Source organism: Ochotona princeps, chromosome 11 (genome assembly GCF_030435755.1).
Source record: "Ochotona princeps isolate mOchPri1 chromosome 11, mOchPri1.hap1, whole genome shotgun sequence".
Classification (NCBI taxonomy): Eukaryota; Metazoa; Chordata; class Mammalia; order Lagomorpha; family Ochotonidae; genus Ochotona; species Ochotona princeps.
In genome coordinates this window covers 24,559,801-24,582,527 of record NC_080842.1, presented here as the reverse complement: position 1 = coordinate 24,582,527, position 22,727 = coordinate 24,559,801, and the positions used below count along the sequence as shown (strand labels likewise).

At 45.1% G+C, this 22,727-nt stretch overlaps 1 protein-coding gene and 1 pseudogene across 1 annotated transcript in view; both read left to right on the top strand.

Moving 5' to 3' along the window:
• PRIMPOL (primase and DNA directed polymerase) overlaps positions 1–22,727 on the top strand; it is a 102,854-nt gene that overhangs the window by 5,521 nt on the left and 74,606 nt on the right. The gene's annotated exons all lie outside the window — the stretch shown is intronic.
• Positions 11,414–15,085, top strand: LOC101526456 (suppressor of IKBKE 1-like; annotated as a pseudogene).

Below are 22,727 nucleotides of genomic sequence, written 5' to 3'. Positions count from 1 at the left end.
TCTCTGTCTCTCTCTCTCTCTCTGTCACACACACACAATAAAATTAAGAAACTAATTAAAAATAAAGATTTTCTGGGTTTTGTTGCTTATTCTAGCGGAACATTTGCATGTTCATGAAGAGGCATATATAAGGATTTTCATTGCTGTGGTGGTTCTATGAAAGATTGAAAGTTGTTTACAATCTCAGAATTGCAGCCCTGGCTGCTCTGCTTCCTACCCAGCTCCCTGCTGATGTGCCTGGAAAAGCATGTTAGTGGAGGATGACGCAAGTAGTTGTACCATTATCACACACGTGGGAGACCTGGATGGCATTTCAGGCTCCTAGTGTCAGCCTGGCACAGCCCATGTGGAAAGTGAACCAGCAGATGAAAGATCTCTCTCCTTTTCTCTGAGACTGTTTTTCAAATAAATAAAAAAGCAAAAGTGAAAATCGGCAACAAGAGAACAATAATGTAAACTCTTATACTCTATGGAACAAAATACTGTTCACAGCAATTATGAAGAAAAGGTTAGATTTAACGTGAAAAGCTCTTGGAGACACATTTTAGTGTGTGTTGGTAGTAATTGTGGGATGTATGATGCATTTTAAGGGATGATTTATATCGGGGAGATAGGTCCTATGCAAATACTAAGGAGTTTGGGCATGGTATCTGTGTAATGTCCTGGCCAATCTCAGACACCAAGGGAATTTGTGGAGATTGCTGATGAAAAACCCTACTGAAAAATAATATTTGAGGTAACCAGCCCTTTCCTGATGTCATGTAACAATCTAACTGTAGCAGTAATTGAATTATTCTTTAAAATACTGGTGTGTAGTGTTGGCTGAATTATACTGTTACAGGTTGAACTGTGTCCCCCCCTCCAAAAGATATGTTGAAATCCCAACTCTCTTCGTTAAAGAATATGGCCTTATTTAGAAACAGGGTCACTGCAGATATAATTAGTTGAAATGAGGTCATCTTGGTACAGGATGGGGCCTTCACTCTGACTGGTGTCCTTAAAAGGGTCAGAGTGGAAACACAGAGTCGCTGGAGAATCCAGAGTGACCATGTGGCCCAGAGCAGGGGACGCCTTAGCGAGCTGAAGGAGGCCCAAGGGTGAGAGGCATCACCAGGAGCTAGGAAGAGAACTAGGAGAGGCTCCCCAGGGTCTCCAAGGCCAGACAGCCCGCCTCCAGAAGTGTAAGAACAAAATGTCTGCTGTTTGGAGCCATGCATGTGGCGAGCACTTGGTCTGAATACCTGCGGGATCAACACTGGTATCAAAGCCAGCTGACTACACTGAATGCAGGGCTGAGAAGCAATGTGCACAGCCACCGGGTCTTGTGAGCCAGTGTCTGCGAGCTGCAGCACACTGCTCAGCAGAAGACTCTGGTTAATCTAAACAAAGAAAAATCTTGGGACTGGTGTGGTCGTGCAGAGGATGAAGCCACTGCCTGCAGTGCCAACATCCTATCTTGGAGCACTGGTTTGAGTCTCTAAGTGCCTGGTGCCCTGTTTCTGATCCAGCTCCCTGCCAATGCACCTGGGAAAGCAATTGAAGACAGCCCAAGCACTCGGGCCCTGCCATTCATGTGGGAAATTGAAGGAGTTCCAGGTTCCTGGCTTTGGGGCTGCCCAGTCTTGGCTGTTGTGGCCTTTGGGGGACTGAAGCGGGAGATGGAAGACCTCTCTCTGTATGTCTTTCTCTTTCTCTCTGTGAAACTGCCTTTCTTTAAAGCCGATTTTATTTATTTGAAATGTTGAGTTTTTAAAAAAGGGTGAGTTATTTTAATCACTGGTGCATTCCCCAAAATGGCCACAAGGGCCAGGACTGTGCCAGACTGAAGTCGGGAGTCAGGAGCTTCTTCCAGATCTCTCAAATGGGTGGCAAGGTTGCATACACTTGGACCATATACCACTGCTTTCCCAGGCATATTAACTGGAAGCTGGTCAGAGGCGGAGCAGCCAGGACTTGAACTGGCACCCACATGGGATGCTGGTGTCCCAGGTAGCACTCTACCCACCAAATCATAGCATCAGCCCCAACACTGTCTTTCAAATAAATAGAAATAAATGTTTTTTTTTTTAATGTAGCATCCTACATTTTTTAAGAGAAGAATTTGATATAGGTTTGATTAAGAACCGTCAATATAGAATTACCGTCAGTGGATGTTGGCTTATTTTGTGTGTGCTTTCCCTTCTAAAACCCATTGCTGCTTTCAAGAGTGCATTGATCCAATCAAGTTCTAGATAAATTAGGGCGATCATGAATGCAAATACTCATAACTAATCAGAAATAAGAGAACCTCAACAAATTAATAGAAAATAGAATTAAAAGTTGGGTTTGGGGCTGGTGCTGTGGTATAGTCGGTAAAGGTGCTTCCTGAACCCATGTGTGCACTGATTCAAGTCTCAGCTGCTCCACTTCTGATCCATCTCCTTGCTAGTGCACCTGGAAAAGCAGCAGAAGCTGTCCCAAATGCCTGGGTCTATTCATGTGCAAGACTTGGAAGAAGCTCTGGTTCCTAGCTTCAGACAGGCCCACTTGCAGCCATTTGGGCAGTGAAGCAGTGGATGGAAAATCTCTTCTTCTCTCTCTCTCTGTACCTCTCCATTCCAAATAAAAGCAAATAAATTCGGATTTAAAAAAATATTTATTTATTTTTATTTGAAAGGCAAATTTACACAGAGAAAGGCAGACGGGGGAAAGATCCTCCACTCACTGCTTCATACCCCAAATGGCTGCATTGGCCGGAGCTGAGCCAATCTGAAGTTAGGGACCTGGAGCTTCTTCCATGTCCAAGGCTTTGGGCTATCCTCTACTGTTTTCTCATGCCATAAGCAGGAAGCTGGATTGAAAGTGGAGCAGATGGGACACAAATTGGTACCCATATGGATGCCAGCACTTGAAGGTGGAGGATTATCCTATTGAACCATGGCACCAGTCCCTAAATAAATCTGTCACTCTCCCCTTTTTTAAAACAAGTTTATTTTGGTGCCAAATTTTTAAATCCTCACAAAGTTTTTCATAATACACATAAGGTTTTTAAAGACCCTGCTGTACCAATGTCAGTATGAAGAAATAAAGGTATTCTTTGCAGACAAGACTGTTTCAGGTAGGAGTTTTAAAACCATTCATCTCCAAAACTCCTGGATCAAGAGGGACGAACATGTGGTGATCTTAGACACAAATGGTTGTGTTGGGACACTAGGGCCTTCCTACGGAACATTTCCTCTTGTTCCCATCCATCCAGTGCAAGGCTGAGCATTGGAGACCGTCAGGCCTGGGCTTGAATGCCAGCTCTGCCACTCACAGTCTGCAATAAGCCACGCATGTCTGCATGGCTCAGTTCCCTCATGTGTGATAAAGGTGACAGGACTAGGATCTAACTCACAGGTGATAATAAAGAACTTACAGGAAAATTGGGAGGGTTGACCTATCTAACACAACACACAATGCATGATAAACACTCAGTAAACAGTGACGGAACAATGACAGGGACTCTTTGATCGAGGAGTTCAGAATTCAAGAGCCTGAGAAGCCTGGTGAACAGATTCCAGCTGCTCAGGCCTTGTTCTCTGACCCAAGAGAAGGGAGAGGGGGATGCTGTGTGCTGCATGCCTCTGCCACACGGCTCCACAAGCTGGGGAAACCCTGGCCCCCTCCCAGTGTGGTTTGAACTTTGCTTCCTCCCAGCCAGTTCAAGGTCTGAACTCAACCTGGGGTTTTTTGACTCCTGTCCAAAGCAAATATGCAGTGTTGAGAGCAAGCAGCAAATGTGAAAATCAAGACAGAAAAACACGAGAGCCTCTCTGCAGTGGTGGAGCCTCTGATCGACAGCTCAGAAGGCAGGCTTTGCTGCTAAGGTGCCCCGGAAGTGATCCCTGGGCGTGACGGGCTGGCAGCAGGTACTGACCGGCTGAGTACATAGGAACAGTTGAGTTTATATTATTGGATTATAAGAGAATTTCATTTATCTTCCCTGACTCTAGAGAATGGCAGAGGAATAGAGGAATTCTGTGTAGTCTAGAACATCAGGGTCCACAGAGAAAGGAAGAGATGAAGGGGACATAAGGGTACATGAGTCTTTTTTTTTTTTTTTTTGGTCTGGTTTTGTATATGCCTGAAATTCTCCATAATAAAAACGAAAACCTATGACACATAATTTAAATCAGAAACATCAAGTCACCGTATAATCAAGAACATTTTCTTGCATCTCAACCTCCTTAATATACCCCATACCTGGGCCTGGCACTAGGGCTCAATGGCTAAATCCTTGCCTTGCGAACACTGGGATCCCATGTTGGTGCTGGTTTGTGACCTGGCTACCTCACTTCCCATCCAACTCCTTGCCTGTGGCCTGGGAAAGCAGTAAAGGATGGCCCAAGGCGTTGGGACCCTGCAACCATGTGGGAGACCTGGAAGAAGTTCCTGGCTCTTGATTTCAGATTGGCTCAGCTCCAACCATTGCAGCCACTTGGGGGGTGAACCAGTGGATGGAAGATCTTTGTCTCTCCTTTTCTCTGTAAACCTGCCTTTCCAATAGAGGTAAAATCTTATTTTAAGAAAAAAGTAACCCCACACCTACTCACCTGCCTACCACCAACAGTAAGACTCACGGATAGAGTGCTAATTTACACCCAACTTCTCCAGAGAGTATCGGATGTTGGGGTCATGAAAAGGAAGTGATGCTGACATCTGTCTTCACCCTGACTTGGCAGTTTAGTTTCTGTACGTCCAGTCCAATTCCATAGCTCACTCCTCCGCCCCACCTTCCAAACTGTCAGGATAAGATTCATGAACAATTCTTGCTTTCAGACCCTTGTGCAGGTGTAAGTGTGGGTAACAAGGCTGCTGTGCCACAGGAGGCCTGTTGAGGGTCTTGGGGCTCTTCTTCCACAGACTCAGGTGTCTGCTACTCCTGACCTGGGAGTGAACTTGGCTATCCAGTATTTACTTCCACACTTTATTTTGATACAGGTTTATTTGTTTATATGAAAGGTAGAGTTACAGAGAGAGAGAGAGAGACAGACAGAAAGGCAGAGATCTTCCATCGCCTGGTTCTTGCTGCAAATGGCTGCAACACCCAGGGCTGGGCCAGGAGCTTCTTCTGCATCTCCCACATAGATGATGGCAGGGGCCCAAATACCTAGGATGTCTTCCTGCTGCTTCTCAGGCATGTTAGCAAGGAGCTGGATCAGAAGTGGAGCAGCCAGACCTCGAACTGGCACCCATATGGGATGTGGGCATGGAGGTCAGCAGCTTAACCCACTGTACCACAATGCCAGCCCCTACTTCTACACTTTAAAAACCTATTTTGGTGTTGGTGGTAGAGAGGGGCTCAACCTGGAAACCTCTTAATCTTAGAGCCACAAGGAACCTAAGATCAACTCCTCATTTAAAAGGTACAAGTCTGCTTTGGATTGTGGGCTACAGTGATGCACTTGAATCTCCTATAGACATGAGAAAAATCAGTGCTTAAACTTCAAATATACTGCAGCCTTTTTCTATTCAGTAACATCAAGGAGTTATTTTGTATTGTAAACTAACGCATGATGGAAGGTGACAGTTGATTTCAATATCTATGCCGCCCTCTCGTGGTGAGGACAAAGTAGCACACCCAGTTGAAGGCATTGCCACCAATATGTCCAGTAAACAGACATTTTCAGATCTGAGAATAGACAATTGTCATTCATCATTATTCAGTGCTACAATGACGCTCACGATTTAGCCGTCTTTAGAAATGACAGTGTTTTACTTATGAGTAAATAGCTTTTTTGTGCAAGTATTGGAAAGTTTTAATCTTCAAAGATACTAAGCATTATTCAATAAAAACGTATTGAAATCAAACAGGGCCAGTCACTGTCCTAGGCTCTCGAGACAGAAAAATCAGTAACACAAGGTCTTCTACATGAGAAACTCATAGTTCTTACCCTGGAAAGAATAACCAGCAACATTAGTGCTAGTTATTAACTTCGTCCTTTTTCTTTTTCAAATAATAAATGTAAAGGGAATAAACTTGCTTTTAACATATTAACATATTAACATCATTAGACAACAGAGATATCAGTAAGACAAAGTAACTTAATGGTTCTATGTGTTGCTTGAACCAAATAAGGGGAAAGGCGTGTGCCGAGGCGTGCGCCTTGAGGATGTGCGCCCGGCCCACCAGGTGAGGCACCCTTTGGGATGCCTGCATCCCGCAGTGAGTTTCTGCATTGGCCTGCAGCTTCCTGCTGATGCACATACAGGCAGTATAGCAATGGCAGTGGAACTTGGGCACTTGCTCTGTGCTGAAATGTGAGCCACATGAGTACACACGCAGGTGATTTTAGCAAAAGAATATTAAAGAAAGCAAAGGTAAAAAAAAAAACGTTGTGCATATGGCACAAGGAGGAGAGAGTGCCATTGCTGTCTTATGCTAGGGGAAATGACAGTTTGTTACAGGACCAAGAAAAATTCTCTCTTGAGGACTGTCAGAGGAGCCATTTGTTTTCATCACACTCCTGTGACTGGACTGACACACTCCTGGGCTTTAACCCAGCACCTGCTTTTCTCCAGGCTAATCAACCAAATTCTTTACATCTGCTTCGTTGTCAAACTTGCTTCTTAGCTCAGGCTGGTTTCCCAGCCAGGATAAGAACATTTTTCATGTCCCTGGAGCAGCTCTGTGTCACCATTGCCTTCCTGCTGATCCCATTCTGACTCCTTTCAGCAGCAGGAGATGACTTCATTGCTTAGGTCCTTCTCACACACATGGAATTCCTGGATTGAGTTCCAGGCTCCTGGGCATCTTCCTGGCCCAGCCCCAACTGCTGCAAGCACTAGAAATGAACCAACAAATGAAAGACACCTCTCTCTCTCCCCCCCCCTTCTCCTTCATAAAAAAATACATGCATAAATAAATTATTTTAAAATTAAAATACTTTGAACTGGTGCTATGGCATCACACTTTAGGTCTCCACTTGTGATGCCAGCATTCCATATGGCCACTGATTCAAGGACCGACTGCTCCACTTCTAATCTAGTTCCCTGCTTATGCCCCGGAAAAACAGTGGAGGACGGCACAAGACCTTGAGTAACTTAATGTGTGTCCACATGGGAGACCTGGAAGAAGCTCCTGGCTCCTGTGTCATCAGTTTGGTGCCAGCCTTTGCAGATATTCCAGCCTCTGCGAAATGAACCAGCAGATGAAGATCGCTCCCCCCGTCTCTCTCCTCTTTGTAAATCTTCAAATTAAAATTAAAATAAACCTTTAAAAAAGAAACTAAAATACTCAAATAAAATAGAACATTTGTTGGAAATATGGCAGTGAAACAGAGAAAACAGCAAGCAGTATTGAGTAAAAACTATCAATACAACCAGCTGAGCTCTGCATGTGCTTGTAAGGTAAAATTTACAACAGTGCCCTGGGGGGAATATGTCAGCCAGTGTCAGTAACACATGATCTCAGGTACCCCCAATAGCAGGTGACCAGAAAGAATCACACTTTAGATTTGGGCAACTCTGTTAACAAGAATGGAAGTAACTGAGACATTGAGAGAGAGAGAGAGAGAGAGAGAGAGACAGAGAGAGAGAGGAATTAAATTTGATAACATCACTTAGGATTAACAATGTGATGTGGAGTTATTTAGTGGAGAGGTTGCTTAAAGAAGCAGCAACCAAAGAATGACAGATTTATCCTAAACTATCTAAAAAGCTCCAAGTGTCTTGGCTTAGATAGATATTACTGGAAATGGACCAATTGTTTTTACTTTTTAGAGTGGATACAAGATTTCTGTGTGAGGTTGATCAAAAGAAGTTAAATGCAGTGTCTAATGACAGCAGAAGCAGCACGCTTCCCCTGGAGTAACCAAGTACAGGCCAGTCCCAGTGTCAGTTGGCAAGGCTCAATGAAAGAGAAAAAAATTAAAATTGACAAAACTCATCTGGGTGCCAAGCCGACTCTCCTCCACAGAGGGAGCCACAGCGTGAACAGTGCTGGGGCGGGGCACAGAACCACGGGAGCTGCAAGATAGAGCCTGAAGATGCTGCTGTTGTCTGAAAAAGAAAAATCATAAAACTATCTGTGCTGTATTACAGTCACTTTTTAAAAATGTTGTAGGAAGACTATATGTGATGTGGAATGTTTAGTATTTTACTATATTTATTGGATAAGACAAGAAGGACTTTACAAAAGTGAATGTCCAGGGCCTATAATAGTTTCTTTGTTTTTTCTTTTTTTAAAAAAATGTATTTGAAAATTTGAGGCACAGAAAGGAGAGAGTGAAAGAGAGATACTTCCATTCACTGTTCTATTCCCCAAATGGCTTGCAATCACTGGGCCAGGCTTAAGCCAGGAACTTCTGTCTCTACTACATGGGTGCTGGGGCTCAAACACTTATGCCATCTTTTGCTGAGTAAAAAGTGGAGCATCTGGAACATGAGCTGGTGTCCATACAGGATGATGGTGCTGAAGGCAGTGGCTTAACTCACTACGCTTACAATGTTGGCCCCAAAATGAAGCTTTCAGTATACCCTACACGTCTGTTAAAGAGGATTGGGTCTGGTGTGAAGGCTCAATTGGCCAATCCCACATACACGCACTCTTGCAAGCACCGGATCCCATATGGACACTGGTTCTTATCCCAGGTGCTCCACTTTCTTTTCGTTCCAGCTCCGTGCTTATGGCCTGGGAAAGCAGTAGAGGATGGCCCAAAGCCTTGGGACCCTGCACGTGTGAGGGAGAACTATAAGCTCCTAGCTTCAAATCAGTTCAGTTCCAGCTATTACGGCCATTTGGGGAGTGAACTAGCAGATGGAAGATCTTTCTCCCTGTTTCTCCTCTACCTTTCCAATAAAAAATAAATATTTAAAAAGAGTGACAGAGAAGGGGACTACAGTTACAACTTTAGCTTGTCATAGAATGATTTTTTAAAATCCCTTTAAAAGTTGGCATTGATTTCACATTTAATTTTTTTTTTTCTCTTAAACTCAAGCACCTCACAAGAGCAGGTGTACTCAGTGGATGAGATGTGCTCAGCTCCTGTTCTGAGGAAAGCAGTGCCTCTGATCTCTGTTCCCAGGCCCCGTGTAGTGTAAGCAGTTAAACCTCACCAATATGCTCAGCCATGGGGACAGCAAGCAGGACCCTGAGGCACTGGCATCCCCATGCCATCCACTCTGACCATGAGTGCCTCTGTCCACCTGAGATACCAAGACTATTCTCTGTGCCTGCTCTGGTGGACAAGAGGACTGGGAAGCTTGGTTACACTGCTCTGCATTTGTCAAAATGTGAGGGTCAAACTGCCACTGGCTCAGCTAGCAAACCTCAGCACTTCTGCCTTCTGGAAAATAGAGGCCAGTGCAAATAGTAAACAGACCAACTGATCATTAAGTAAGGCAGCCAATCAGAACTGCAGAATCATGGGAGTTAATTGGTTATATTTCATGGAAATGAATAGTTCTTAGCAATATTGGAAGATCCTGTAGTTTAGCAGAAAGGAGAACCAAACAAGTGTGGTTTTAACTCTGTCTTCAAATGGCATTACACTCTTTGCATTTGGGTTGATTTGTAATGCAGTAGGGCAGACGTTTCAACACTGCTTCCGAACCACACAGATCAACCACTGGTTTAGAGCACCAATTAGGAGATCAGATATGTCTGTGTTTTTCCACTGAGGGGAAGTACAAACTCTGTAAGGTTAGAACAGTTGTCACACCCAGAACACATGAAGGGAGCTTTGGTTTTCCAGCCTCTCACTGCTTAACTGTCACACCTCGCATCTCGGGTGAAAAGCACGTGTGCTGTGGGATTTTTCTCTTGGGGCCCTGTGACACATGATGGAATGTCCTCCACTCAAGCCTGCAAGTTTCTTATACGTTAACATGACAACAAAAGGAACAAAGTGTCAGGTTATAATTTGGGTCTTGAAGACAAGACCTCAAGAACTGGGTCAAGGTAGCAGGTGTGAAGAGGGTATGTATCGGTCTGTGAGAGCAAAGCCCCTTCACCCACCCACTGCCGTGACTCACTGATGGGATTGGAAAGTTGAGGTGGGACGCTGCAGACAACAACCTACACTGAGGTGTGTGCTCACACCTCTGTGATGCCCAGTAGACCTGATGTCTAGTTGACATTGCCAACAGGTGGGCTGGTGAGTTTGGCAATTCTCCCCCATTGCGGCAGGGAGAGCTCACTTAGCAGAGCTCAAGGACAAACAGAAGCACAGGACAAGTCTTACTGGTTGGCAGACAGGGGTTAAAGCAGCACTTATTTCAACTGTCCTGGCAGCCTTGGGTTCCTCTTGGGACACATCGTGATGCCATCACTGGCTTGAAATCTGGCAGGGAGTGGGTATCTAATCCCTGTCTAGTGGCAGGAAATAAATGTTGGTAATAGCAAAAATCCATAATGTGAGTGGGATTAACATCTGTTTGCTCTGGAAGGCAGGGATTAAAGATCGGAGAACATAGCATCTGGTTGCTATGGTAGCAGTTAGGAAGCTAGATAAAACCCTTTGTAGGCTTATGCACCATTTCCCCAACAGATTCCAGGACAGAACCATGTGACTGCATGATGTTAGAGATCCATCAGCAGAGCCTCACAGGTGTGTGAGGCTCACACATGTTGTGTTACTGTCCAGCACAGCAGCATGCATCCCAAGACACCCAGGAGACTCAGGATCCTGCAACTCACTATTTCATGTGTGGGGCTGGCACAGTGGTGTAGTGGGTAAAGCTGCAGCCTGCAGTGCTGGTATCCCATCCAGATACCAGTTTGTGTCCTGGTTGTCCCATTTCCAATCCCACTCCCCACTAATGGCCTAGGAAAGCAGCAGAGAATGAATCAAGTGTTTGAGTTCCTGCCACTTACATGGGGAGACCTAGATGAAGTTGCTGGATACTGGCCTTCTACCAGGCTCAGCCCTAGCTGTTTGCCCACAGCCACTTGCCACTTGGACAGTAAACTAGTGGGTGAAAGATGAATCTCTTTCTCTGTCTCATTCACTCTCCTTCTCTTCCTCTCTTTGTATAATTCTGATTTTCAAATACATAAATCTTTAAAGGCAAATAAAAATTTCTTATGGGCAGATAGCTGACTTTTATAAGCTATAGACTTCATATTTATAAACACTACAGCAGGATTGGTTTTCTTTATTTATTTTAGATTTATTTATTTTTATTGGAAAGGTAGAGTTAGAGAAGAGACAGAAGCATGTTCCATCAGCTAGTTCACTCCCCACACAGCTGGAGCTGAACTGTTCTGAAGCCAGGATGACTTTGGGCCATCCATTGTCTAGGGATTTTCCAGGCCATAAGCAGGGAGCTGGATGGGAAGTGGAGTAGCCAAGACATGAACTAGTGCCAATACAGGATGCTGGAGTTTGCAGGTGGCGGATTAGCCAGTTGAACCATCACGCTGACCCCAGAACAGGTTTTAACACATATCATGTCGGAGGAGCGCCGAGTCAGGTCCAAGAAAGCTGAGCGCGGAGAGCGTAGCTGCCCAGCCAGGGCTGTGGAGCGCGCCGTCACCAAGAGCTGCACCTTAGAGAAGATTCTGACTGATGCCAAGACGCTGCTAGAGAGGCTGCCGGAGCAAGATGGGACAGCCAAGTCACTGCTGGATCAGTCTGTGACGCTGCACCGGGCAAGTAACTATTAAGCGCGAGGCAGGCACTGTGCTTCCGGACCAATATCCAGAGGATGCAGCCAACGCCAAGGATGCAGCCAAGTACAAACCCCACATTCTGCTGTCCCAGGTAAACACCGATTAGAGACCTGCAGCAGGAAAACAGAGAGCTCTGTGTTTCCCTGGGAGAACACCAGGATGCGCTGGAACTCATCATGAGCAAATACCGGAAACAGATGTTATGGCTGATGGTCAGTAAGAAGGTGGTGGATGCTGACCCAGTCCTGAAAGCTCACCAGTCACACTTGCAGAAATTAGTCAGATTGACGGAATTTGTGAAATGGGAGAAGTGATGAGGAAAGCAGTTCAGGTAGATGATGATCAGTTTTTTTTTTCATTTTTTTAAATATTTTTGACAATCTTTACATAGTTAATTAGGGTAAAAAGGTTCAAGGGCTATAGGAAAGTGGGTAAGACTACTATTTCCATATTGTTTCCTTCATGTTTAAAGGGGGATATTGAGGGAGAAGCCCCACTCAGTTTCCCACCCACCCCAGGTCCCGGATGTGGGGCATGCTCTGAGACACTTGCTCAGATGGTTTCGATAGTTTACCAGTTATGAATCGCTGCCAGTCTCGCCACTCCAAGCATGATGAGGTCTTTGAAGAATCCACTGATTGACATAGTCCATCATAGACTCTCCATTTGCCAGTATTTTGCTGCCAACATATAGTTGAGGTGGTTGATTGACCTGTTCTGTCTTCTGTCTTTTCTTGGTAAGGGTTCTAAGTCTGGCATTTTGACTGGGGAGATCCCCAAAGAAAGTTTGTCTGAGGTGTTCCCAGACCAGATTCTTGTATGTATGAGCAAGCACAGGGCCTGGCACAGTCCATTGCCCCGATCAGCTGGTGGTTGCAGTTGCTGGGTTGGTTCTGTTTTCAGCCATGACTTCCACTGGAACCAGTGGGTGTTGCAGTCCAGCCTGGTTCTGCCCATCACATACTCAGCCCTCACATAAACCAGTGGGAGCTGCAGCCTAGTCAGAGCGACCCACAATAACCCCACCAGGCCCGCCCCCTGCCCTGGTTTGCCAGTGTGCGTAGCAGACTACTCCAGTCTGTCCCACATTCCCATTTGGCTCTCATACATGTCAGTGGGTATTAAAGCCTAGTTCCATCTAACCAGCTCCACTATGCTGCCCACACAGATGCTGTTGGGTGTCTCTGTGTCTAACCACCACAGCCTCTGTCCTAGTTTTCGTGCCCTCCTGTGGGAGGAACCCATTATTTCCCTCCCAGGCCTCTCCCACTCCCAGATTATGCACTCACCAGGTGGTTCTGTGGTCTGACTTGACAGAATTAGCCCCCACTGCCAGCTTCTGCCAGCTGATGCTACAGCTAAGCCCAAACAACACTCACCCACTCTAATTTTCTTTGCACCAGTAGGAATAATCAGCCCAGCCTGGCTTTTCCCTGTTTTAGTCCACATGAGGCCCACAGGTGTTGTAGCCCTGCCTAGTCTGGTGTGCCCCCATCCCAGCTCATGCTCTCCAGTGGGAGTAACTGTCCAGCAAGGGAACCCCCACCCCATATTTCCCCTGCCGGCTCTGCCCCTCCCTTCCTGGTTCTCACGTGTGCTGGTTGGGCACTGCGGTTACATTCGGTACAGGCAACCTCACCTTGGCATTATGTATTGTGCACTGGTTTTTGTCGCAACTGAACCTGGCCCGACCCACACTCTGTTCTGGTGCTTGGATTTGCCAGTGGATGATGTGAACTGATTCAGCCTGGTCTGCCCCCGACCCATGCCAAATGTATGCCAGTGGGAAACTTTCCATGGCCTATTATAGGCATTTCCTATCATGCTTCTTGCGCTTACCTGCCGGGTCTGTGTCCTGCCAGAGGAGTTGCCCAGGTTCCTCCATCAGAACCCCTCCCAATGCCAGATTTTGCACATACCATGGGGTCCAAGAGCCAGCACTACTCAGTTCACCTCCTGTCCTAGCAGGAACAGTGGCTTTTCCTGACTGGCCTTCAACCCAAACTGGTTGTTGCTGTTGGATGTTTCAGCCCAGCCACGGCTCATCCATACCCACATACGGTTCACACATGGTTCAGTAGGGGTTGAGACCTTGCCTAGTCCGTCCCACATCTACTCTGGTCCTCCAGGACACTAGACGGTGTTGGAGTCTGGCCTGGCTTGGTGCATCCAGTCCCAGTCCACACTTGTGCCAAGAGAGACTACAACCGTATCCTGGTCAGAATGCAGCCCCCATTCCAGCCCATGCACCCCTTGGTGGGAACCTCAACCCAGTTAGGGTGTTCCCTTAGCTCCCCAGCCAGGCCTGTTCCCAGCCATAGATCATGCGCATGCCAGTGTTTGCTCTGACTCAGCTTGGCTCATCCCCTCACCTGTCCAGGCCTCTGCCTTAGACACTGTGACTTAGTGTCCCTGACTCACGCAGACCAGTAGGTGCAGGAGCCTAGTTCGGCATAACCTATGCTCCATCCTGGTTTCTAGTTTTGCTTGTAGGCTAAGGTTTGCTCAGTCCTGCCCAATACATCCCGTTCCATTACCAATTCACACATTAACCAGCTGTTGGAGCTACTTTGCCCAGCTTGTGCGACCCCCAGGTCTGGACCATATATATGTTCACCAGCAGGAGCTATGACTCGCAAGGGGAGTTTCCCAAGTTCCTCCACTTGATCCACTCCCAGACCCAGTTCTCATACATGCCCTTGGGTTTTGGCCAGTGCCCGGCGCAGTCTGGCCTTCCATTTGGCCTTGTATGAGCTGGTGAATGTTGCAGCCCGGCCCACCCCACACCCTATTCAGGATGCACATTCGGGTGCTGCTGCCTTGACCAGTCCAGACTGTTGCGGGTTCCTTTACCTGTGATTGATGGCAAACTCCTTGGTCACACCTAGCTTAGTCCATTGATGATCAATTTTTTAAGATTCAGGAAAAATTAGCCCAATTAGAGCTTAAAAACAAGAAACTACGAGAATCATTGTCTATCAGCAGTGAGTCACTTCAGGTCAGAAAGGAAAACTCCGTGGACACGGTTTCCCAAGCCATCAAATAACTGAACTTTGGAATAATGTCTGGAAATTGTCAAGGAAGGAAGCTGCTGTCTTTCCACTCAAGTCTTGTCCGTTCAGTTTCTTGCCCCAGGCTTGATTTAAACTTCTCAAGTGGCAGTTTAGAATACCAGTTGATACTGGCTGTCCACAAACAGTTTTAGGTGTATTGGTGAGAATAGACGCTGAATTGCACCATTCCTTTCTGCAAGGGACAGCTTCCAATTGTTATTCTGGGACCTGAATTTTCTACAAACTGTTGTTTTCAGTTCATTTTTCTTTACCACATCTCTGAAACTTCAAGCATTTTAGTACAAGCCAGAAACTTTATTTTATATACGATCGTGAAACACACTTCTAAGGATTTTAAAAACTGTTTAACTTGCTAAACCTGTTAGGCATAAACCTCTTTTTTCTTCCTTTTTATTTATTTATTTTATGCTTTATTATTTGCTGGAAGGAATGCAACTGCATTGAACTTGCAGGGCAGATTTTCCTATTTGTAACATCCTTCACCTGTGAAGCTTGAAGTCTCTTTGGTGCTAAGAGTTGGCATTACTCTTAAATTGAGAGAGCTATAGTTAGTTCCCAAGAATCATACTTGAAAGTACATCAACTGCTTTCTCCCCCCGGTGATAATGCACTAGTTACCTTGTTCAAGGAATGTTGAGGAGTCTTTACTGTATGTATGTATACACATGTGTGAATGGTTAAATGCTTAAGAAAAAATGGTTTTCATTCCATTAAAAATGACATGTATCATGTGAAGTTTAGTTTTCAAAGTGACATTTCAATATTTCACTCTTCCTGTTAGGTCTGAATGAGACAGGTAGAGGAAGCATTATTGATCCCATTGGGCTATCCAAAACATTTTCAGAATCCTGCAAAGAGGCAATTTACTCTTACTGGATGAGGCCTCTTAAATATGGAATAAAGTCTTCTACAACATATGCTGACTGCTGTTTGCATAAGGGCACTTCAAAAATTTCATTAAAAAGTGGAATTAAAAACATAACTTTAGTTGGGTGCTGTCACTCTGCCCTTGGAATAGATAAGCCAAAAAAAAAAAATCCAAAGAAGTTTGACATGCATGAACTCAAATGTGAGTTGCTTCCCTCCTTTCTGAAATTATACAACTACTAAAGCATGTGATTTAAACATCCTGTATTATTTGAACAGCTAAAGAAGAATTGCTGTTCTTCAAGGAGAAAGAAGCACTGCCTTGTTTGCCTTTCAAGTTTCCTATTCCTCTGAGCTGAAAACCAAGGCAATCCTTCCAGCACTGAAAGCCTGCGGAGCATGTGACTCATGTCTGATTATTCTTAGAATCCCGTCTTTGTTCCAGGGTGACAGGCTCTGAGTAAATCAGTGGGAAGTGCAAGTAAATTCCTTGGCAAGTGTTGTTGCCATGTGGGTAGTGACAATGATCACTTGGTACAAAAGTCATCCTGACAGTTGGCTGAGGCTTCTTCTTCCTGCCTTGGTCAGAAAATGTTGATTATTTTTTAAAAACCAAAAACCCAACGCCCCAATATGAGAATGAAGAGCAGCAAAGACGTCTGTTCAGCAGCTAACAAGTTCATGGTCATAGAACACATTCCTAGGAACCCTTCTGGGAGAGGCACTGTTATGGCTTAATTAACATGAGGCCTGAATTCCCTTCAGCCATAATCAGCTTGTTTGTAGATGTGAGCTTTTTCTTAGAAAGAATCAGGACTCACTTCTGGTAGAGTCTTGCTGCTAGGGTGCCATAGCCAAGCTTGGCGGAGCTGGGCTGGCACAGGTGGAGGAGGTGGTGGCTGTTAAATGTTTTCAGTCTGACTGGCTGCCCTATCCTGGTTCATTGCTAAAAATTCCCTGCCCCACTGCTTCGGGATCGATGCCTGCTGGGGTTCTGGGCTGGCAGTTTCGCCAGCCTCCCATCCACAACCTAATGAGACTTGAAAGAAAACTCAGGGAACCTAGGTCATCCCCTGGGTTCCAACATTCATTGCTTCCCTGCTGATCTTTCTTCTACTCGCAGTCTTGTAATTTTGTTACATACATAATGTTCGTGCTTTTGGAGCTACATGAGTATTTAGTAGGAGGCACAAGGAGAAGTATGACTACTCCAACTTGGTCCTCACAGTATTTTTATTTCAATTACATAGAAATCATATTGAAATTGAAGACCATAGCATAAATATCAGTACAGCTATAGACACACAAAGTGACCTAGAATTTTCTTCAGTAGAAACACTGTATTTGGGTATTTTGAGAAAATCAACTTTATTGATATTTGCAATTAATATTCTAATGAATGTTTAGCATTTGAAAAGTTCCCTCATTTTAATATTTTCCAATGTGATCCCCAATAGGAACAAAGGGGCAGCTGGATAGGAAGAACATCTTCCACTGTTCCAGAACACAGCAGGATAACTGGCTGATACCAGTTGTGTGTGTGTGTGTGTGTGTGTGTGGCTAGTAGAGGGTATATTGAATGTTATTGAATGTGATTTATATGCCAGTTACCCTAATCTGATAATTATATAATGTATTGTAGAAGCCTTACACTCTACCCCATAAATGAATATAGTTCTGTTTAAATTGAAACAGAAAAATAAGATTGTACTTTGCTGAATTTCAACAAATGAGTATACCGGTGCAGCTTTTATTACCAGAAAGATCTAGAACATTTCCACATGCAGCTCCTCAAATCAACCTTGTGCCCCTAATCCCTGCCCCCAGAAAGGGCTTGCCTGATTTCTCTAACTATAGCTTTGTTTTCATCTGTTCTAATACTGATGGAAACAGGGCCCAGCGCTGTGGCCTAGTGGCTAAAGTCCTCACCTTGAACGTGCCCGGGATCCCATATGGACGCCAGTTCTAATCCCGGCGCCCCTGCTTCCCATCCAGCTCCCTGCTTGTGGCCTGGGAAAGGAGTCGAGGACGGCCCAAAGCTTTGGGACCCTGCACCCGCGTGGGAGACCCGGAAGAGGTTCCTGGTTCCCGGCTTTGGATTGGCACAGTACCAGCCATTGCAGTCACTTGGGGAGTGAATCATCAGACAGAAGATCTTCCTCTCTGTCTCTCCTCCTCTCTGTATCTCTAACTTTGTAATAAAAATAAATATATCTTTAAAAAAATACTGATGGAAACAAAATCCCAAACCGTATCCTTTTATGTACCGCTTCTCTCAATCAGCAAGACCTTCTGAGATCCACCCAGGCTGGATCAGTTGCTTACTCTTTTGTGCTAGCACTGTTCCATGATGTGACATATTTAGTTTCTGCATTTGTTTTGTTGACATTTGGGGACCATTCGGGATAATGATACTATGAACATTCATTCATGTACAAGTTTTCCAAAACATGTTGATTTTCATTTCTTTTAAATGCCTACGCATAGAATGCTGGCTCATTCGTAAGTACGTATTTAACTTGACAAGAAACAGTCCAATTTTCTCCCCAAGTAGCTGCCTGGATTTTCATTGCTAGCAGCTGTGCCCGAGGATTCTGGTGACTGCCATCTTTGGGCTGTTGCTCTGGAGCCAGCGCTGATGAGCATCTCTCTGAAGCAAGTGTGGTTTCCCTGCTAGGCTCAGGCGAAGGCACATCACACCACGCTTACACCATGGCAGCTTCCGGAGTGCAGCATGCTACATAGTCTTGGTCAGGCAGTTTCTGGGATCTGCCCTGAACACTCCTGTAACACTATACTCCAGAATGAGGCCTCAGGCTGCAGGAGCTGTGGTTTACTGGCTGCTCATTGCAACACTTAAGTTTTTCAGCGGGAGGGACAGAATGGCAGGCACTAGGCTGTTGAAGATGCTTCCTGCGAGGGGCATACCCATTCCCAGAAAGACAAAGTTCTCACAGCGTGTGGTGCCTAGGAGTTTTGTTGGGATTCTCCTGCATGTGTCAATTTGGCAAGAAGTGAAACCACCTGGTACCTGTCCAAGTGAATCACATGCTGATTCACGTGGGATCTACTTAGTGTTACTCAGCCCTTGTAAGGCCCCCCCTCAGCCCTGCTTTGGAGCTAAGAAGTCTGCAGGAAGAGCTCTAGGACGTCACGAATTCCTGCCCCATGATGTACATGGCCTATGTGATTCCCGCCCCTCTGTGTGGGCAGAATGTGTGGATCTGATGAAATCTCATTCTTGGCAGGAAGATCGTTGTATGGCTAAAGAGAAAGGACTTTGCCCAGGAAATGAAGGTTTCTAATCAGTTGACTTTGAATTAATCAAAAAGGAAATAATTCAGAGTTCGGTCTTGTGTGGTGGACTGTTTAGTCAAGACCAGGCCTTTTCTGAAGAGAGGAGGTGTTCGAAGAGAGATAGCCCACGCTGCTGGCCTTTGAGAACAAACAGCCACATCACAGACTGCCTGTGGAGGGAGTCACGTGGCAAGGGTGATGGTGACTTGCAGATGCTGAGTAGCCCTGGTCCATAGTCAGAAAGAAGATGGGAACTGCAGTCCTCCAGCCACAAGGAATTGAATTCTGCCAACAATGTTTGTGAGCTTGAAAGGGTTTCTTTCCTAGGCCAACCTCTAGATCACAACGCAATCTAACCAGTACCCTGACTTGAGCTTGGTGAGACCCTGAACTGTCTTGTCAAGATAATTAACATAGGCCTTACCTCACACATTGTACTAGGCCATTTTCTGTTATTACAGTGAGCTTCCTGTACTGTTTTAAGATTCTAAGTTTATGGTAAATTGTTAGGCAACAATAGAATTGAACTATGGTGGGGACATGCTTTCTGGATACTCGGGTGATACACAGGTGAGAAAAGAAAGCTGTTTAGTACAATCTGTTAAATTTATCACCAAGAGATTTAGAAGTTCAAGGAAGAAATCAGTGTTTGTATCTAGGGAGGTACCAGGTAATTTTCAGTCCCTGTCGATTCCAAGTTTACAGCTTTCTCACTATATCCTGGGACTTAACTTTTGGTTAATGATTGAGTTAAAGGGACATAGAGTAATTGCAGAGTGGATCCAAAGTCTAGAACTAGAAGGGCAGAATCCTCAAATGCCAAGAGAGGCAAGGTGATGAAGACAGCCAAGGAAATAGTGTATAGTTCAGCAGAATCCTGTGGGAGCCCGGGACAATAAGGAGCAGGTGCAGCTGTACAGGCTTTTTTTCTTCTCATTATCCCCCATGCAGTACAGTATAACAGCTATTATCACAACATTTATATTGTATTGGGTATTGTGAATAATGCAGATGTGTTTGAGCATGGGAGTATGTGTTTAGGCTCTGAGCAAATACTATGTCATTTAAGGGAACCAAGTATCTGTGGATTGAGTATCCTAGGGGTGTCTTGTGGGGGACTAACTCTATCTTCAACCCGCTCCAAGACATGAGGCTTCACAACCCCACCTTAGAAAGGACAAAGTCTTCAAATGGCTGAGTTAAGTCTGAATGTGCTAACCCATATGTGGTACACAAATGAGGCTCGGGCAATTTGATCTTTAAACAGGGAAAGTCACATTTCTGGGCTGTTGGTGGTGGCAGCACCTGGGTGGAGCTGTGACACCCTGTAAAGGTTTTGTCCCTTTTGGGGGACCATTTGCTGCCACGAAATGGCAAATTTGACCACAAAGATTTTCCTGCTACTTTCCCGTGAGAAATAATGCAGGTAGGGGGGCCAGACACTATAGTCTAGTGGCTAAATCCTTGCCTTGCATGAGCTGGGATTCCATTTGAGTGTCGATTCATGTTCCAGCTGCTCCACTTCCTATCCAACTTCCTGCTTGTGGTCTTCGAGAAAGCAGTAGAAAATGGCCCAAAGCCTTGGGTTCTTGCACCTGTGTGGGAGACCCAGAAGAAGCTCTGGGCTGCTGGCTCTGGATCAGCTCAGCTCTGGTTGTTGCAGCTACTTGGGGAGTGAATCAGTGGACAGAAGATCTTTTTGTCTCTCACTTTCTCTGTATATATGCCTTTCCATTAAAAAACAAACAAATCTTAAAAAATGCAGGGGACTGACAACTTGATTTCTTCACCTCAAAATTATCCAATAATGGCGATAAGATGGAAATAAGAACCCATCTTAGTGTGTTTTATAATAGTAACAATAATAATATCTTCCCTTTATTAAACACTTATGTGCCATACACATTTTAATGGATAAATATCAATTTTTTTGTCTGCTAACAAGTGACTTAAGGTTGGGGACTGAAAAATCAATGGTTGCCTGTATTTTCCACTATTGTTGAGCTGGTGTTTTGAAAATAGGTTTGCTGAACAGAACCTCTAAGCAATTGTACATGCATGAACACACATACACACATGGACACAGATTCAAATAAATACATATGCACACATGGACACATGGATACAAACATGCACACATTGACATGCACACACGTGGCCATATATACACACATGAACCTACATGCATACACATGAACACATATGCATGCACTCCTGGACATGCAGACACACATGCCTATGCAAGGGTCAGCATGGTGTCCTTCTCCCCTGCCTCCCCTCTTCTGTCAGTGTCTGCTCATTCCGCTGCTTTCTCACAGGGATGATTCTCACGCTTGGTTTAAAGATGATCTAAAACAAACTTGCGTTCTCATTACAGCTTGTTTTTCCAAATTCACAATTCCATTCCTAACAATCCAAGGATCAGAAAGCATGATCTTCTCTGTCATCTATGATATATTTGACTCTTTGATAGGCTGTTAACTTAAGCTGAAAGAAATGTTCACTTTAAAAACTTTGTGTGATTTTTTTTCGAAATTCATCTATTTAAGCTGTTTGAGAATGTAAACAATTTTCTTGCTTAAACTTCACCTTAATGATACTTGTTGATAGATCAATATGATCCCGTGAAGCAGAAGTGATCGACACATTTGAAAGATGGCAGTGGCACAGAACAGCAGTTATTTCAAGGTCTGTTCTTGCAGGTTATTTTTCAGTTTACTTTTGCTAGTTCTAATACCTGCCTTTCAGTTACAGTTAGAAATTGTCCTGGGCTTGGTGCAGTGGCATAGCAAGCTAATCCTCCACATGCAGCACTGGTGTTTCATATAGGCACCAGTTCAAGTCCCAGCTGCTCCAATTCCAATCCAGCTTTCTGCTGATGGCCTAGGAGGATGCCCTAAGGTTTCCCACCCATGTGCGAGACTCAGAAGTTGTTACTGGATCCCAACTTCAATCAACCCAGCTCTGGGCATAGCGATTGTTTGAAGAGTGAACCAGTAGATGGAAGATCTTTCTATTTCTCCCTCTCTCTAACTGCAACTTTCAAGTAAAACAAATAAATCTTTAAAAAAAGGAGAAAGAAACTTCTGCAGTGGTGGGTGTTGTGGTTCAGTGAGCTAAGCTACTATTTAAGATGCCTACATCTCATGTTGGAATCCTGGCTGCTATGCTTCCAATTCTGTATCCTGCTGATGCAGCTTTGGAGTCAGCAGGTGATGGTTCAAGCACTTGAGTCTGCCACCTATAAGGGAGACCTGGATGGAATTCCAGTCTCCTGGCTTCAGCCCTGGCCCAGCCCTGGATGTGGAGTGAATCAGCATGTAGGAGAGCCATTCTTTCTCTCTCTCTCTCTCTCCCTCTCTTCCTCTACTTTTCTCCTCCTTGTTAACCACTGAGCTGCCTGCCAGGTGTCAGGTGGTTGAGCTTTCATCACTCCCTATGCTAACAGGAGCCCCGGGCTGACTGAAGAGAGTCTGCTCCGCCTGCAGTCTATTTTCTGGGAGAAGGCTAGGTGCATCAGCATCAAGGCCCCGATATCTGCTGAGGAAACCTCAATGAACAGCTCCCACAGGCTTCTGGAAGAAATGAGGGGGAAGGAGTAGGAATGGAAAAGTATGGAATTGTCAGAATGAAGTCTGCAAGGCCCCCTCTATGAAGTGGTCCTGGCAGGAGGCCCCTAAGGAGGCCTGGGAATGGATGTGTCTGGCCAGGAAAACCACTGGTGTGAGAGCTTGGCAGCCAGAAGACTGTTGACTGTGCCAAGTCTGGAGCGGGGAGGCAGCTTCCGCCCTGAGGTCTGCCAAGAAAAGCCTTGGCTGGCCTGACAAATCACACATCAGCTGTTGACCTCCTGG